General features: G+C 42.7%; 1 non-coding gene across 1 annotated transcript; it reads right to left on the bottom strand.

The window, feature by feature from the left end:
* Positions 1-17352: 17352 nt before the first annotated feature.
* LOC135363718 (small nucleolar RNA SNORA63) lies at positions 17353-17485 on the bottom strand. Its single transcript, XR_010409785.1, has one exon. It is a non-coding gene; the product is annotated as a small nucleolar RNA SNORA63 (small nucleolar RNA).
* Positions 17486-18392: the final 907 nt, after the last annotated feature.

Genomic DNA, 18392 nt, shown 5'->3' with positions numbered 1-18392 from the left:
ACAAACATCAAGCTCCATTCTCAGATCAGTTGGCAAGTATGTACAAGATACTACTCCACTTGAAAGAAATGGGAGTTACAAGTTGAAAAAAATTCATTATGTGTTTTTTTTTTTCAATATAGAAGAAGCAGAATGCCAATCACAGTATCCACGTTCAAAGAAAAGACCATGGCATTAAATAAAAAATATTGGCAAATGAATGTATAATTAAAATGCTTAGAGCATACGTATCTGCATGTGTGTGTCATTTTTATGACTTCCCTCCTCAGCCATATTTTTTATTAGCTTGCCAGTCTCAGGTATGGACTGGAAGGGATCAGATGTCTTTAGCTTTGCTGAGAGCGTGTGAAATCATTCTGCATGGATTAGCGGATGTCAGAGGACTGAACAGGGATCACATGGCAAAGGAGGGGGGATGGAGGTGAGGGACATGTGGATAGTCTGCAGCAGGGAGGGCTGTCACCAGGAACGGGGATCAAAGTCTCTCAAGTGGATTTGGGGCTAAGACTCCAGCCCATGTTGGGTGGGAGACTGTTAATGGAAAGCCATGGCTCAGCCCTCAGGATCTGGGGAGATGGGGTGGAGAATGGCAGCGAGGCTCAGGGACAGAACAAAATAAGGTCTTGTGCAAATACAGAAATACTGTGGACCTCCTAGTCCAGAAGAGCAGCCACATGGCACCCCTGCCATGACGACTACCCTTCCTGATCCTTTTTCCTCATCTGTAAACTGCAGACAATCATACCTATGTCCCTGAGTAATTGAAAGGATTAAATGTATGACATATTCAGACCATCTAACACACATTAGTTATTACTAGCTGGACAATGAGTTTCTTCTTTCCTTTCTGGCATCCACTCATTCCAAAATATTTACCAAATATCTACTCTGTGCCAAGAACCCTTCTAGTTGTAGAGGAGACCACAGACAAAAAAAGAGGTAGCATCCTACTCGCATGAAACTTACCTTCCATGGAAAGGACAGATGCTAAAAACAAGAATATAATGTAAGAGCAAAGATATGTGTGATGAAACAAAGTAGAGGAAGGAAATGAAAGACTTTCATGCTTGCATAAAGAAAGATGGGAGTGAAGTGAGACATTCATGTACACGCTCTGTTTTCATTCTAATGGGAGGAAGATGGCAACGTGGCCGTGTAGCCGTGGTGTAATTATCCATGGGTCCTCAGCCGCCTGCTGCACAAAACAGGAATGACTCATGGCCAGTAAACTTCAGAGAGCTCTTAATTTTTAATTTTTAATGAAAATAGCTTCACTGTTTTTGTTCTGATTCTAAGTGTTATATATGAAGAAAACCCAATACAGTAAATTATGAAAAAGTGAAAAAAAATAAAGAAAAAATAAAAATCAGCATTCAAATACAATAATTTTTCACTTTTTTTTAGGTTGGGGTTTTGTTTGTTTGTCTTAGTGAACTTTCTTAAAGACAAACCTTAAATCACATTATTTCCCTTGTTCACAGGACAAATATTGGCACTCGCCAGAACTCTTAAATGTGTGTGAATATATACAATACACATAATATGTACGTCACTTTCATATATATACACACATACACACATGCAAATGTATACACACAGCACCCATGAGAGAGAGACATATGTATGTGTGTATACACAGAGAGACAGAGAGAGTCAGGACAAGGTAGGATACATTTGTGGGTTGTGACTTTGAATAAGGCTTTTAACCTCCACGGACTCCCACTGACTTGTTTTGAACATGAGTGTGCAGGGCAGAGATGGTCATGCTCACCCACTAGTTTTTTGCCTCCTGACGTCTCCTGGCTCCCTTGCAGTTAGGTGAGCCTCTCCTATGTGACAGGCTCCACACCGACCTTGTGACAAGGAGGTGGGACTCCCCGGTGCTTCTCCTTCCCAAAGTGACAGACAGGCCTCTGCTGAGGCAGGCACATCACCTGCTGGGTGCAGGAGTAGAATAGAGCCCTTCCCACTCTCTCTTTTTTTTTTTTTTTTTGACAGAGAGAGAGAGAGGGGGAACACAAGCAGGGGGAGTGGGAGAGGGAGAAGCAGGTTTCCCGCCGAGCAGGGAGCCCGATGTGGGACTTGATCCCAGGACCCTGGGATCATGACCTGAGCCGAAGGCAGATGCTTAATGACTGAGCCACCCAGGCGCCCCCTTTCCCACTCTCTGATGGTCAAGGAGCATCAGCAGGAACAAACACACATGAGCTACCTTTGTTGTATGAAGACACAGGGTGTTTCGGTTGCTGCAGGGGAACGAGATCTACCCGACCCATACAGCACAAGAAGACACATCTCAGCCAGTGTGAGGGTTAACCAAGACCACATGAGGCGTATAACAGAAGCTCAGTCAACACTTGGTTGAGTCTGAATGACAGGGACTAACAGAGAGGAAGTTAGTTATACCGCAAACATGTTGCAGTGACTTTTGAAGGAAACACAGATAAAACACTCGTAAGAGATTTCTGACTACCTCCCACTTCTGTATTTTCTCCAGACATGAGTTGAAGTTTCTCCATGCTCATTCCATTTCACAAAGAAACCCTCCAAGATCTCTGAGTGACCATTACCCACTCAGAGTTAGTTCTGCACCACTATTCTCTTCATCTTCTGCCACCCGCCACCCCCACCCTGAGTCTTCTGGGCTCCCCTCCAGTGGGTCTGCACCCACTGCCCTCTCCTTGTCATGCGGGTCTCCACTCAGAAATACCTCCTGAATGAGGAAGACCTTGACCTTCCTCCCCACCCCCGACCTGATGCCCCCACCTCTCACATCATCCACTTTCTGTCACAAAGCCCTCTTTCTTATTTCTGTGATTCTTCTCAATGCCAAAAAGTCATGCATTCATGCATCCACTTATTTACTGTCTGTACCCTACCGTCCACTAGTCTGTGTAAGTTCTGGACGAACCTAGACTCTGCTGTATTGGAACAATGCCTAGAACATTGTGTTCGGTACTATTTGTTGAATAAATGTGTGGGCACTTACCTTACCACATGCTAGATACTGTGCTAGACGCTGTAGTAACTACATATCTGAATAAAATAAAGTAGGAAGAAATGAGTACTAATCAAAGACAATGGCAATTTTCTATAGAACTACCAGCGGAAGGAGCAGCTACTTCTTACGAAGTCAGAGGCAGATGGGAACTTTTCCTAGGGGTGATTTTATTTAACCTCTGTTGTGGAGAATGAATAAGATTCTGAATGGTGAGCTGTCATGACAGTAAGAAGGAAGAAGATAGAATAGACTCCTTGCCAGTTGAAAGGTGGGATCAGGACCGAAGCCGGGACAACTCGGAGCCTATTTCAGCAACTCTAAAGTGCTCTCCGTGGCCGAGCCTTCACTGGCTGCGAGGGGAGAAAACTGTCCATGGAAGACGATGTCCCGCAGTGAGGGTACACTATTAAGTGGACCTAAGTCTATACAACATGGAAAGTCAGTAAATGTTTATAAGCCTGTGTATTAACTTCTTAGATCTACTATAACAAAGTGTCACACATTGGGTGTCTTGAAACAACAGAAATGTATTTTTCTGCAGTTTCAGGGGCTGGAAGTCTGAAAGGAAGGGGTGAGCAGGACTATGCTCCCTCTGCAAGTGGAGGGAAATCCTTTCCTCCCTTGTCCTAGCTCCTGGTGGTGTGCTGGCAATATTTAGTGTCCTTTGGCTTCCCCAGATGCATCCTTCCAATCTCCCATCATTACATGGCCTTTCCCTGTGTGTCTCTTTGCATAGCATTGTATTATTATGTTTTTCATAAGGAAGTCAGTCATCCTGGCTCAGGGGCCCATCCTTGGCAGTATGACCTCCCATTAACTAATTTCATCTGCAGCTCCTCTGTTCCAAATCAGGTCATGTTTGGACATACTGGGGGGGGTCAAGACCTCAAGATGTCTTTTGTGAGGGACACAACTTCACCCAGAGCACCATGGACTTGTGTTTGAGAAGTCACTCAGCCTGATGGTTAATGAATGCCTTTCAGGTGGGACACTGTTTCATTTTGTTTTTGTTTTCATTTTGTTTGCCTTTGCCCTTGAACTGAAACATTGGCTCTTCCTGGGTCTCAAGCCGGCCAGCCTTCAGGCCTGAGCTACACTATTATTTCTTCAGATTGCCAACTGCAAGATGTCAGGGCTTGCCACTTATTATCCTCCATAATTACATGAGCCAATTATCTAATTCTTTATGATAATATATAATATATAACATATTAATATACATATTTAAATTTATATGTATATATAATTTATATGTAATATATTTAGACATAATATTAATATATTATAATAACATAATGATATATATTTATATATAATTTATATTTATACATAATATTAGTATATAATAACATAATAATAAATATAATATATTATAATATAATATATAATAGTGCATGAGCCAATTCTCCAATTCTTTATTTTATTTATATAAAAAATGACCCTTGCCAGTCCACCCTTGAACAACACAAGTGTAAACTGCACTGGTCCACTGAGGCAGGTTTTTGAAATAAATACAGTACACTACCATAAATGTATTTTCTCTTCCTTATGATTTTTAAATAACATTTTCCTCTATACTTTATCGTAAGAATATGGTATATAACACATATAACATACAGAGTATGTATTAATATACTATTTATGCTGTTAGTAAGAGTTCTGGTCAGTAGAAAGTTAGCAATAGTTAAGATTTTGGAGACTCATAAGTTATACATGAATTTTTAACTTTGTGGAGGATTGATACCTCTAATCCCCCTCATTGTCCAAGGGTCAACTATATATGTGTGTTTATATATATGTATATGTATATGTATATGTGTATATTCTACCAGTTCTGTTTCTTTTTTCTCCAGAGAACCCCAACTAATAGATTTTGGTACAGTGAAGTGGGGTGTTGCTGCAACAAATACCTAAAAATGTGGAAGTGGCTTTGGATCTGGGTGAGGAGCAGAGGCAGGAGGAGTTTTGAAGTGCAAGCTAGAAAGAGCTTCGATTTCTGTGAAAAGATTGGTAGAATATGAATATTCAAAACCATTCTAGTGAGGTCTCAGATGGACATGAGGAATAGGTTGTTGGAAAATGAAAAAAAGGCAATCCCTATCACAAAGTGGCCAAAACTTGGCTGAGGTATGCTCCAGCATTTTGTGGAAGGCAGAACCTGTGAGCAATTCAATTAGATCTTTTGCTAGGGAAATTTTTTAAAAAGATTTATTTGCTTATTTTAGAGAGAGAGAGAGCAGGGGGAAGGGTAGAGCGAGAAGGGGAGAACCCTCAAGCAGACTCTCTGCTGTGCATGGAGCCCAATGCGGGGCCCAATTCCATGACCCCGAGATCATGACCCAAGCCAACTGACTGAGCCACTCAGGTTCCCCTAGCTAAGGAAATTTCTAAGCAGGGTTGAAAGATCAGTGTGGTTCCTTTTGATTATTATAGTAAAATCTGAGATCGAGAGAAATAAATTGAAAAAAAAATAGTCAAGGAAAATGAACTAGAACTTGGAGATTTGGGAAATTCTCAACCTATCCATACTATAAGAAAAGAGAAAGCTTGTTCTGAAGAGAACAGTAACAGTTTGGCTGACCAACCTTTTGTAAGGATGTGGGTATGAAACACACATCTAATCAACCACCTCAGCAGAAGTCAGGAATAGACGTAGGATTATACTAGCAGACACACTGTCAGAGGGAACTAAAGGGAACAGAGCCTATGGGGATGGAATGAAAGAAAGCTGTCTGACTTCTGGGGTTGTACAGGACCAGACAACATAGCTATCCAGCTGGGAATATGAATAATCTCTCCAGAAAAGGAAGGAAGGACCTTGAAAGTGATCCAGAGACCTGCAGGCTGCCACTCTACCACAAGCCAAGTGGGTACGGCTGGTTTCTCCTTAGTTTATAAGCATAGGCTCCCTTTGGTTTCAGGGGCTAGAATGCCACCACCCAGTGCCTCAAGGGCAAGGCCATGGCCTAGTGCCACATGGGCTGGATGGTCTTGCCAAGCCAAAGGTGTAGGCACCGCCCCACTGAGCTGGGGGGGACGTGACACTGTCACCCCAGTGTGCCTGGAGGGCAGAGCATTGAACCAAAGAAGATGATGCTCCAGCCTTAAGATCTTTTTTTTTCTTTTTTAAAAGATTTTATTTATTTCATTTTATTTTTTTACTTTTTATTTTTTTTTAATTTTATTATGTTATGTTAGTCACCATACAATACATCGTTAGTTTTTGATGTAGTGATCCACGATCCATCGTTTTCGTATAACACCCAGTGCTCCATGCAGTACGTGCCCTCTTTAATACCCATCACCAGGCTAACCCATCCTCCCACCCCCTCCCCTCTAGAACCCTCAGTTTGTTTCTCAGAGTTCATAGTCTCTCATGGTTCATCTCTCCCTCCAATTCCATCCCCCCATTTTTCCCTTCCTTCTCCTAATGTCCTCCATGCTATTCCTTATGTTTCACAAATAAGTGAAACCATATGATAATTGACTTTCTCTGCTTGACTTCTTTCACTTAGCATAATCTCCTCCAGTCCCATCCATGTTGATGTAAAAGTTGGGTATTCACCCTTGCTGATGGCTGAGTAATATTCCATTGTATAATTGCACTCCTGGGTATTTACCCCAAAGACACAGATGTAGTGAAAAGAAGGGTCACATGCACCCCAATGTTCATAGCAGCAATGTCTGCAGTAGCCAAACTGTGGAAGGAGCCAAGATGCCCTTCAACAGATGAATGGATAAAGAAGATGTGGTCCAGCCTTAAGATCTAGTGGAATCTGCCTTACTTGATTTTTGCTTGCCTGGGACCTGTTAGCCCTTCCTTTCTTCCTTCTGATTTCTCCCTTTTGGAAAAATAATGTCTATCCTACGCCTGTATCACCATTGTATTTTGGAAGCACATAACTTGTCTGGTTTCACACGTTCACATCTGGAGGGGAATTTTGCCTCAGAATGAATCATACCCCATTTCATCCACATTTGATTTACATGATATTTAGATGTAACTTTGGACTTTAGAATTTAGAGCTTGGAGGAAATGAATTAAAGTTTTGAGGGCTCCTGGGATGGAATGAGTGCATTTTACACACCAGAAGAACATGAATTCTGAGGGGCAAAGGATAGAATGTTATGGACTGAATGTCTGTGTCCCCCTGAAATTCATATGTTGAAGCCTCCACTCCCAACGTGACTGTATTTGGGAATAAGCATCTAAAGTAGTTACAAAGATTAAATGAGGTCATGAGCGGGGCTCTGATCCAATAGGATTTGTGTCCTTGTAAGAAGAGAGACTAGCAAATTCCCACTTTCTCTGTGCACGAAGAGAGGCCATGTGAGCACAGAGCAAGAAGGCAGTCATCTACAAGCCAGGAAGAGAGCGCTGACCAGGAACCTAATCAGCCATTGCATTAATGGTGGTTTTCCCAGCCTCCAGAACTGTGACAAATGAATCCCTGCTGTTTGAGCGCCCAGTCTGTGGTGTTTGGGTACAGCAGCCTGAGCTGACTAACATACTCTGGCTGCAGAGTGGAGGAGGACTGAGAGATTGAGGGGGAGAGGTGGGGAAAACCAATATGGAAATCGCTGCAAGAGAAAGACGTTGATGGACAGAACTAGGGCAATCACAGTTGAAGACGAGGGATAATGTGAGATACAATCCTTAGTGGTGTTCACTAAGGACAATTATAAACAGGAACCAGTGTGTTAATGAGGAAGATAAATGTTATTACAGACCAAAACCAAAAGGATTTCAGCCCTTTACTGTATTAAACCCATGTCACACTGTCTTTCCTCTGGATAAAATATGAGCAAGAAAGGATGAAGCTATTTTAGTTCCTCTTTGTCATCTCTTCCTTGTCACTACCTTTTGATGCCTCAGTTTGCTCATCTTTCAGATGGGGATGCACTGATTGCACTTTCCAACACACTGGCCCATTGAGACTACCAGGCACAAGAGTTGTGTTTTGGAACATTTGGTCCTCCTGTTAAGGCAGCTTTATGATCTTTCTTGACTCTCTTCCACTGTGGGGGCATTTGGGATCAAGGAGATGAAGAAGAGGAGGTAGAGAAGAAGTACAATTAGCCCAGATTTCCTAGGCTCAGGGTGAGGTGAAGCTAGCATGCTGACATTGCACTAGGAGCTATAAGGGCAGGGTGCCCAAAGTGAGGGGGAAAGGAGAGGGGGCAAAGTGGAAGGGGAAGCAAGGGCCAACTGGCCCCCCTTCAGGAAGCCCAGCCAGTGCTGAGCAAGAAGGGGCACTTTCACACAGCCACCCAGGAACCCCTGCACAGACATGTTGGATGTGGGGATCAAACAGGAATTGACCTGCCAGCTCCTTTCCATTTCCTGCTCCAGGTGGTAAAGTCTGCCTCTCAGAGAATTCAGCCCTGACTCACATTAGTACTTCTGACTTGCATCACCTGACACTTTTGTGCAGCTTGTGGGAAGTCAGATCCTCTGCTCTGCCCTGGTACACATGTTCACTTGAGGCCGGATACAGTCTGATGAACCAAAGACTGCTGGTCATGGTCTCCAGTAGGGTAACTCTCTATGAGTCTTCAGGGTTGGCCAAGATGACCCCTGTGGTAGAGAAAGTAATGAAGCTCTGAAGACAGGTATGGCACAGATAACATGCCATGGTGCCCACCAGGTGACCAACACAAGAAAGATAGATAGTATCTGTGGGATATTTTACAGTGGATATATCTTTCATACACATGCTGTCCTTTGATCTTTACAACTTCCAGTGGAGTAACCCAGAGGGGCACCACAGGATGCCTGCTAAGCACTTCCTGAACTCCTAGAGCTTCATCTGAAATGCGCCTGATTGTTATGTGTCTCTGAAAGTCAACATGAATGGAAGAATGCCTACCAAGTCTAATGAGAGAGGATTGGGTTTGACTCACATTATCATTCAAAATCAATCAGATGGGGATGCACATCTCCCTCCAGAGGCTCCAGGGGAGAATGTGGGATGGGCAGGTGACTCCACCTGTATCCATAACAGATAATTTCTTTAAAAATTCCGGATGCAGGGGTGCCTGGGTGGTGTAGTGGGTTAAGCATCTGCCTTCAGCTCAGGTCATGAACTCAGGGTCCTGTGATCGAGTCCCACATCAGGTTCTGTGCTTAGTGGGGAGCCTGCTTCTCTCTCTGCCCCTCACCTCACACCTGCACTTGTGTGCTCATGTGCTCTCTTTTTCTCTCTTTATCAATTAAATAAATGAAATCTCTAAAAAGAAATCCTTGATGCAGATATGGCCACATTAATATTTATCAGTCAAATACAAACTCTACAAAAGCAGGGATATCTGTTTATTTGCCACATCCCAGGGTTGTTCATATCAACACTTTTTGAGTCCATTAATATGTGAAATCTGGATGTTGTATATTTGATTAGTTTTGTTATTGTTAAGATGAAATCTACTATCAGAAAGGAGATGGTCAACATGGAAACTTAGCAAGGTGGAGGCATGTTGGAAAATAAATTCTGATGGATTTATCAAGCACTCCCCAGTGAAGATAGACGTTTTCCTCTTGTTATTTTTATTTATAGGTAAATCAATTCAACAAAATTGAGATACTCCTAAAGGTCAGACAGGAAAAATTGTGGGTCTGGACCTCAAACCAAGCATCTATAGGTGGTAAAAACTTGGATGTTGGATTCAAACAAATCTAAGGTTGAATTTTGACCTCACATACCTTCATGTGTGTAGGGTTGGGAGGTGTGGAAGGAGATCAAAGGGTTTCATAGTATTTTTTCAATAAAAAAAAAGTGAGTGCTTAGGCCAGATATCACTAGTTGTTCTTATGCACCAAATGCTACATTAAACATTATCCTTTTTAATCCTCTCATGAATCCCTGAGATTGACAGATTAAATACTGGTACCTCAGAGATGCCCTGTAACTTGACCAAGATCACATAGCTAATACATCACCAGCGAGGGACTCCATGTATGGTGGTCTATGGAACTCCAAAGCTCATAATGTCAATAACCAATCTTTCACCCATAGCCAAATTTGGAGAAGAGGTAGTGTCTTAGGTACAAACCTGAGTCTATCTCACTCCAAAGCCATTTGTTTCTTTTCTCTCTCATTCTCTGTCTCTCTGTCTGCCTCTCTCTCTCTCTGGCTCCCTCACTATGGCTCTCTCTTTCTCTGTGGGACCTGGACAGCTGATCTGAGGATCTTTATCTTGCTCCTGCCCTGAGCAAAGACATTGGTGCAGTGTCATTTCCATCTTAGAATTCATGTGAGTGAAAGATCCTTAAATGTGTGTCAGTTCTTGCTCTGCTCTTGTTCCCTGAAAGCTCTACACACTAGCTCTCCAGTGGTCTGATAGGTCAGATTAAGAAAGTACTAAGAATTCAAAATAAGCCAAAAGACACATGAAAAAGTGCTCAACATTGCTCGGCATCAGGGAAATCCAAATCAAAACCTCAATGAGATACCACCTCACACCAGTCAGAATGGCTAAAATTAACACGTCAGGAAATGACAGATATTGGCAGGGATGTGGAGAAAGGGGAACCCTCCTACACTGTTGGTGGGAATGCAAGCTGGTGCAGCCACTCTGGAAAACAGTATGGAGGTTCCTCAAAAAGTTGAAAATAGAGCTACCCTACGACCCAGCAATTGCACTACTGGGTATTTACCCCAAAGATACAAATGTAGGGATCCGAAGGGGTACGTGCACCCCGATGTTTATAGCAGCACTGTCCACAATAGCTAAACTGTGGAAAGAGCCAAGATGTCCATCGACAGATGAATGGATAAAGAAGATGTGGTATATATGTACAATGGAATATTATGCAACCATCAAAAGGAATGAGATCTTGCCATTTGCAATGACGTGGATGGAACTGGAGGGTGTTATGTGGAGCGAAATAAGTCAGTCAGAGAAAGACATGTATCATATGACCTCACTGATATGAGGAATTCTTAATCTTAGGAAACATACTGAGGGTTGCTGGAGTGGGGGGTGGGGTGGGGGGGATGGGATGACTGGGTGATAAACACTGGGGAGGGTATGTGCTATGGTGAGCACTGTGAATTGTGCAAGACAGTTGAATCACAGATCTGTACCTCTGAAACAAATAATGCAATATATGTGAAGAAAAAAAAAAGAAGAAGATAGCAGGTGGGGAAGAATGAAGGGGGGGAAATCGGAGGGGGAGACGAACCATGAGAGACAATGGACTCTGAAAAACAAACTGAGGGTTCTAGAGGGGAGAGGGGTGGGAGGATGGGTTAGCCTGGTGATGGGTATTGAGGAGGGCACACTCTGCATGGAGCACTGGGTGTTATGCACAAACACTGAATCATGGAACACTACATCAAAAACTAATGATGTAATGTATGGTGATTAACATAACAATAAAAAATTAAAAAAATAAAAAAAGAATTTGAAATAAGTAAGTAAGTAAATAAATAAATAAATACACAAGAAAGTACTCAGAATTCCAAATATGGGTCTCCCAATGGTATACAAATAATCACATTTTGGACACCAAACACCCCATTTCTTTTTGTTTTTTTTTTATTTTTTTATTCTTATGTTAATCCCCATACATTACATCATTAGTTTTAGATGTAGTGTTCCATGATTCATTGTTTGTGCATAACACCCAGTGCTCCATGCAGAATGTGCCCTCCTCAATACCCACCACCAGGCTAACCCATCCTCCCACCCTCCTCCCCTCTAGAACCCTCAGTTTGTTTCTCAGAGTCCATCATCTCTCATGGTTCATCTACCCCTCTGATTTCCCCTGCTTCATTCTTCCCCTCCTGCTACCTTCTTCTTCTTCTTTTTTTTTTTTCTTAACATATATTGCATTATTTGTTTCAGAGGTACAGGTCTGTGATTCAACAGTCTTGCACAATTCACAGCGCTTACCAGAGCACATACCCTCCCCAGTGTCCATCACCCAGTCACCCCATCCCTCCCACCCCACCCCCCACTCCAGCAACCCTCAGTTTGTTTCCTGCGATTAAGAATTCCTCATATCAGTGACCAAATACCCCATTTCTAACCTTCCCATTTTTGTTTGTGTTTTATCAAATTATAAAGCCCAGACAGCTATGTATGTCTTGGTTCTTAAAGACCTCTAGAAAAACAGGTTATAAATATGACATTAAAGGCATTAGATTTACAGAGGAGTGTGCCAGGGTTTCATTTTGTTTCGTTCTGTTCTCTGTGGAGTCTTTTACCTCCTAAAGCCAGGAGAAGGGTAGGAAAGAGCTGAAGTCAGCTCTAATATTTAATTTCCTTCTTCAAATCTTGGACGTCAGGAGAGCTTTGGGGTGGCCACACACCTAAGTTCGGCAACTAAAGAAGTTCCAAAGCTGTCCTCCTTTTCTGTCTTACCTGTCATGGGACTTACACTTGCTATTTATCTCCCCAATCCAACTCCCTCTACAGGAACTAAAACCCCATTATTCTTAAATGGTCTGGTTTGATGTCGCCACAGCAGTGAAGTCATTATGATTCTCCAGAGCAATTTTCTTCCTGGACTAATAACGCTCCATTAGCATCTTTCAAAGCCAGAGGAAAATCTGTTCTAGGAAAAGGGAGAGAGGTAGCTAAAAGTGAAAAGCAGAATGAAATATGCCCCACTGACTTTATATAATCCTTTGCTGGCACACAATTTCTCAATTAGACGTCCCTGGCCTCCCTATTTACTGCTGGTGAAGGACGGAGGTTTCCGTCAAACTGGGGAGAAGGCTTGTTTCCTTTGTTGGCTCTGCCTGTCAGCAAACTCACAGAAATGATCTTCAAGGCTTCCAACCCAGATGTGATGGAGAAAATTGGTAAAACTGAATGCAGTTTCAATGAACTGGCAGGTCATTGTGGTTATATAATATGAAATATCATTTAAAAACTTGTCTCTTAAAAAACTATTTAATATTTGTGACATAAATCACATATCTTAGATATATCTTAGAAAAGAGGTATATCCTTTTATTCTTAGAAGTGACACTAATTCTAAATCAAAATGTATATGAGTGTTCATATATATGCATATAAATTGTACACATATATAAAGTGTATGTGTGTGTGTGTGTATATATATATATGTATGTATGTATGTATATGTAGACATGCATACAAACAAACACACACATCAGGGCTAAATATTTCCTTGTGGGGTGCCTGGGTGGCTCAGTTGGTTAAGCCACTGCCTTCGGCTCAGGTCATGATCCTGGAGTCCTGGGATCGAGTCCCGCATCGGGCTCCCTGCTCGGCAGGGAGTCTGCTTCTCCCTCTGACCCTCCCCCTTCTCATGCTCTCTCTCTCTCTCTCTCTCATTCTCTCTCTCAAATAAATAAATAAAATCTTTAAAAAATAAATAAATAAATAAATAAATATTTTCTTGTGTTTTCACAAGTTTTTACCATCTCTCGCCCTGGCTTTATTTCTACCATGCTGGTTCTTTAGCAGTTGATCAGGATGCTGGTTAGAGATACAAGGATCTAAGAGTAATTTGTTCTATTAAGGTCTAGGGGATACTCTCTGAAAGGCAGAATGTATCTTGGAAAATGAAAAGGGGTAGGGGTTAGAAAGAGGAAAGCTCGGGCGCCTGGGTGGCTCAGTTGGTTAAGCGACTGCCTTCAGCTCAGGTCATGATCCTGGAGTCCTGGGATCAAGTCCCGCATCGGGCTCCCTGCTCAGCAGGGAGTCTGCTTCTCCCTCTGACCCTCCTCCCTCTCATGCTCTCTGTCTCTCATTCTCTCTCTCGCAAATAAATAAAATCTTTAAAAAAAAAAAAAGAAAGAGGAAAGCTCTAGCCATCTGGGTTCTCAAAGCTCTAAAGACTTTTGGAAACTGTGAATGTAAGGCCTACGGCAGGAATGATTTCACACCACAGTTTAATTATTTCTAGATACCGGACTGGTATGTCTTCTGATTGTTTCATCCTGCACAGAAGGATCATGAAGTAGCAGCCCAGGTTTATGGGAGTATATATACATTAATAAATAGATGCATAAATATACAAACTCAGGTTATAGACCCAATTTAAGAGCGATATTTACTAATGGTGGCAAATAAGTGCTCTCTGTGCTAATGGTACTATTTTCTCAACAAAATTTACTTGAATATATAATATATCCCTTGTCTTTGGAAATGATGCAGTACATATAAATGATATTGTATCTCATGAAATATTCCCATGAGTTAATTTGAAGTGAGCACAGCCACTAGAAGCTAAAGAAATAAACTCCTGTAACCAAGTCATCACATTGCCATATAATGTTATAGGTAAGAGTTCAGGCTGTGGAGTCAGACTGCTTGCCTTCAAATCTTATTTTATCACCTACCAGCTGTATACCTTGCACAAGTGACTCAGTTTTTCTGTACTTTAGTTTCCTCATCTATAAAATGAGGATTACCTTTCTTACACTGTGGGGTTGATGAGACCCTTACTATTAATGAAGTAATACATCTAAAGCATTTAGATCAGGGACTAACATATAGTGAGTGTGGAATAAATGCTGGTCGTCATTTGCTGGTCAACCAGTTTCGCTATCCAGCCAATAAAAATGACCTTACATTCTGCACCGGGTGGTTATAATAATTAGAGAATGTGTATTTTAAAAGTCCCTAGTACAGTGGCTGCCATATAATCCTCTGCCCACAGGGTGCTTTTTTGCCACTTGTTGACATAAGTTATATATAATGTAACAAAGGGTGTAATAATTAGATGCCTCACATTTATACAGCACATTACAAATTACAGAGACATGAATATGATACCTTATTCAATCCTTTCAATGTCTCATCAGGGGCACATCATTAGTCCCCTTCTAAGATATATCTAAGATATATTCTCCCCCGGCCTCCACCTCCTTACAGCATCAACCCCTGCCTGAGGCTCAACATGCTCAAATAATTTTCCTGAGGCCATGCAACTATAAAAAAGAAAGAAGAAAGAAAGAAAGAAAGAAAGAAAGAAAGAAAGAAAGAAAGAAAGAAAGAAAGAAAGAAAGAAAGAAAGAAAGAAAGAAAGAAAGAAAGAAAAAGAAAGAAAGAAAACCAGAAGCCAGGCAGGATTTGTGAGCCCCCATTTGTACCAATAACTGCACTTGGCATTTAATCTTTATGATGCTATTTAATTTTTCAAGGAACCCAAAAGTTAGAGATTATTATTTGCCAGCTGCAGAGAGCTTAATCCAACATCCGCATCTACAGAGGGGTCAGAATCAGTCCTTATACCGAAGTCCACCTGAAGATTTAGGGTGTTGATTTTTTACCCTAAACCACGTAGCACCTGGCATTCCTATAAGCATTTTGTTTTAATGATTTTCCACGTTAAAAGAAAGGAGAAGAATAGCAGGTGTTAGCTTCATGCCTCACGTATGCGAACTGATAACTACATCTGTGAGGTCTGACCAGTACATCCTCCCATCCACCGTCTCCTTCTCCTATCCCCAATTCATGTGAGTTTTACTAAGGAAATGAAAGGGGGAGAGAAAACAGGGGGGGGAGGGAGAGAAGGAGGGAGTTAGAAGGAAGGAAGGAGCACTGAAAGCTGCTGGGTGTGTGTGCAAGCAACCAGCTGTCTCTAGGGTCCCTATCAGCGATGCCGGCCCTTTTATCTTCCAGAGCCTTAAGCTGCTGTGATCTGTTCAGCCTTCTGTGGCTACATATGTCTCCAACCAGAGTGATGGTTCCTAACAGCGTGATCTCTGCATTATGACCCCCCCCCCGCCTTTGGAATCACTCTAAATTAAGCAGCGGCTGTGTGCCCCAGCGGGAAGAGAGACTGCTTTGGCCCAGCCCAGCTACCAAAATTTACAGTGTTTTAAGATCTCCCCAATGGAAAGAGAGGGAGAGAGAGAGAGGAAATCTAGCTCTCTTTTTTAAAAATAACATAAATAATTCTGTTTCCTTCATGCAGGCTTCAGTACCAGGAGAGTCGAGCTCATAAGAGATAAGTAAAATTATTTGTTCAAAGACTCCCCTGGGGGATCTGTCTCCAATAGGAGGAGGGATGTGACATTCTCAACAGGACAGCTTGGATCGTGGGTTGAGACACAAAAGTAAATGATAATATTGGAAAACAAGAGCTAGTGGAAAGAGAAGAAAGAAGGACGGGATTAAAGGCACTTGCTGGGGACTGTTGCTAAACTGTTGCCGGTGAAAGCTGGTTGTCTTGGAGTACCGGTTTGCCCAACACTGGGCTGGCACTGGCACCATCCACGCTGACCTCACAAACTTATTGTGGTATCTCCGGCGAGGTAGGCGCTGGTGGTCATGCACAATGTAGACAGCAGAAGTTGGGCATTCTGAGCCGCGTGGTAACTAAGGTAGACAGCTTCCCAGGACACCGTTGTCCCATACCCAAGTCAGGTCACACTCCTGTTGCTCCTTGCTCTGTGGCTGGTCTTGTGCCATCACTTTCCTCACTCAAAACAAGATGGCTTCGTTGTGTAATAGATTATTCCTCAGCACTTCCTATGTATAAATGTCCTCTGCTGGGCACTCAAAGAGAGGAAGGAAGGTCCAAGGTGGCCCCAACATGGTCTCTCCCTCGAGCAGCACAGTGTGGAGCGTGGGAACAAGACTCTGTTAGATAGCATTAGGGGCAGGGCCCCTGGGTGGCTCAGTTGGTTGAGTGCCTGGCTTCAGCTCAGGTCATGATCCCAGGGTCCTGGGTTCAAGCCCCCCATCGGGCTCCCTGCTCAGCGGGGAGCCTGCTTCTCCCTCTGCCCCTCACCCACCCCACTCATGCTTGCTATCTCTTGCTCTCTTTTTCTCTCTCTCAAATAAACAAATAGAATCTTTAAAAAAAAAAAAAAAGATAGAATTGGGGCAAAGAAGAGCCAAGGCCGGAAGTTGCTGAGTGACAGTAGGTCCCCATCTCAGCTTCCAACAGTATACCCTGCCGTAGGGCACTGAGTCTCAGTCCTAACTCAGGCAATTGGTAGAGGGTCTCAGTGGAATCCGAGATTGGCCTCTTACCTTCTCCCCCGGCCTCCACCTCCTTACAGCATCAACCCCTGCCTGAGGCCTTCCCAGACGTGTTCCATCTCAACCCCATACAGCTGCTAACATCATTGTCAGGCAAATTCAACCACATTACCATCCCTGATTAAAACCCTTTAGTTACATACTTTCCATGCTTTTTTTTTTTTTTTAAGATTTTTTTTTATTTATTTGACAGAGAGACACAGCGAGAGAGGGAACACAAGTAGGGGGAGTGGGAGAGGGAGAAGTAGACTCCCCGCTGAGCAGGGAGCCCGATGCGGGGCTCGATCCCAGGACCCTGGGATCATGACCTGAGCCGAAGGCAGATGCTTAATGACTGAGCCACCCAGGCGCCCCTCAAGTCAGTGTTTTACTTGGTAAACATGTCTGAGACCATGCATCCCTGGCTGCTAAGCACCATGGCGGACAGGGCTAGAAAGGTAACAGCTTTATTTTGAGCAGGGGGCAAAGACAAGGCAGCACTTTACAGCTACATTGTAACTACTTCCCATGCTTTTTTAAGATGAACTCCAAACATTTTTAACAGGGTATATAAAAACTTTCATGATTAGGTCCTTTCTGTCTCTTCGGACTCACCTCTTCCCAGCCAGCTCCCTCTCTATAGAACTAATTGAGGATCCCCAGATGGGCTATATACTATCTACACATGCTTTTCTTTCTCCCCAGAAAACTCTCACACACACCCCAGCCTGGTACATACTATTCTTACGTCAGGTCCCATTGGTCAGAATGTCGCTTTCTCTAGAAGGGTCTTTGTCTACCCTGGTTGCACATTGGCATCCTAAGATTGCATCACCTTAGGAATGTTAAAAAAAAAACAAACCACACAACCAACCTTGGCATACCATTGAGTTCAAATCTTTTTAGGAGACGGGTATCAATGTTTTAAAAGCTCTTTAGATGATTCTACTGTGTAGCTGGGTTTAAGCGCTACTGATATATACAGACTTACTGCCCCCCTTCCCAATGCTGTGAAAGGCATTCTGTGCTTCAGATCAGGGGTCTGTAAACTTTTTCTGTAGGGAGATATGCAAGTCATACCCGATCATGACTACTCAACTTTGACATCATAGTTTGAAAGCAGCCATAGACAATATGCAAACAAATGGGCATGGTGTGTTCCAGTAAAATTTTCTTTATCAAAATAGGCAGCATTCCAGATTTAGCTTTTGGGTAGACGTTTTCCACACTAGACAATGATTATCTATCTACACCTTTATATGCTAGCAATAACTTCCTTGAAGGCAGAGAATCTTCATTACTCAGCTTAGTAGTTGCCATGCCCAGCACAGTGCCTGACATCACTGGTACTCAGTGAATGCTTTTTGGGAGAACACCTCAGTGAACGAATGTAAGGATGGGGAAATAAGCAATGCCTAAATCCTGATAGAAGCCTGGATTC

This window comes from Mirounga angustirostris, unplaced genomic scaffold, assembly GCF_029215605.1.
Source record: "Mirounga angustirostris isolate CCGP_5_RB_7025 unplaced genomic scaffold, mMirAng1.0.hap1 SCAF_2, whole genome shotgun sequence".
Lineage (NCBI taxonomy): Eukaryota > Metazoa > Chordata > Mammalia > Carnivora > Phocidae > Mirounga > Mirounga angustirostris.
This window is presented reverse-complemented; position numbering and strand designations above follow the sequence as displayed.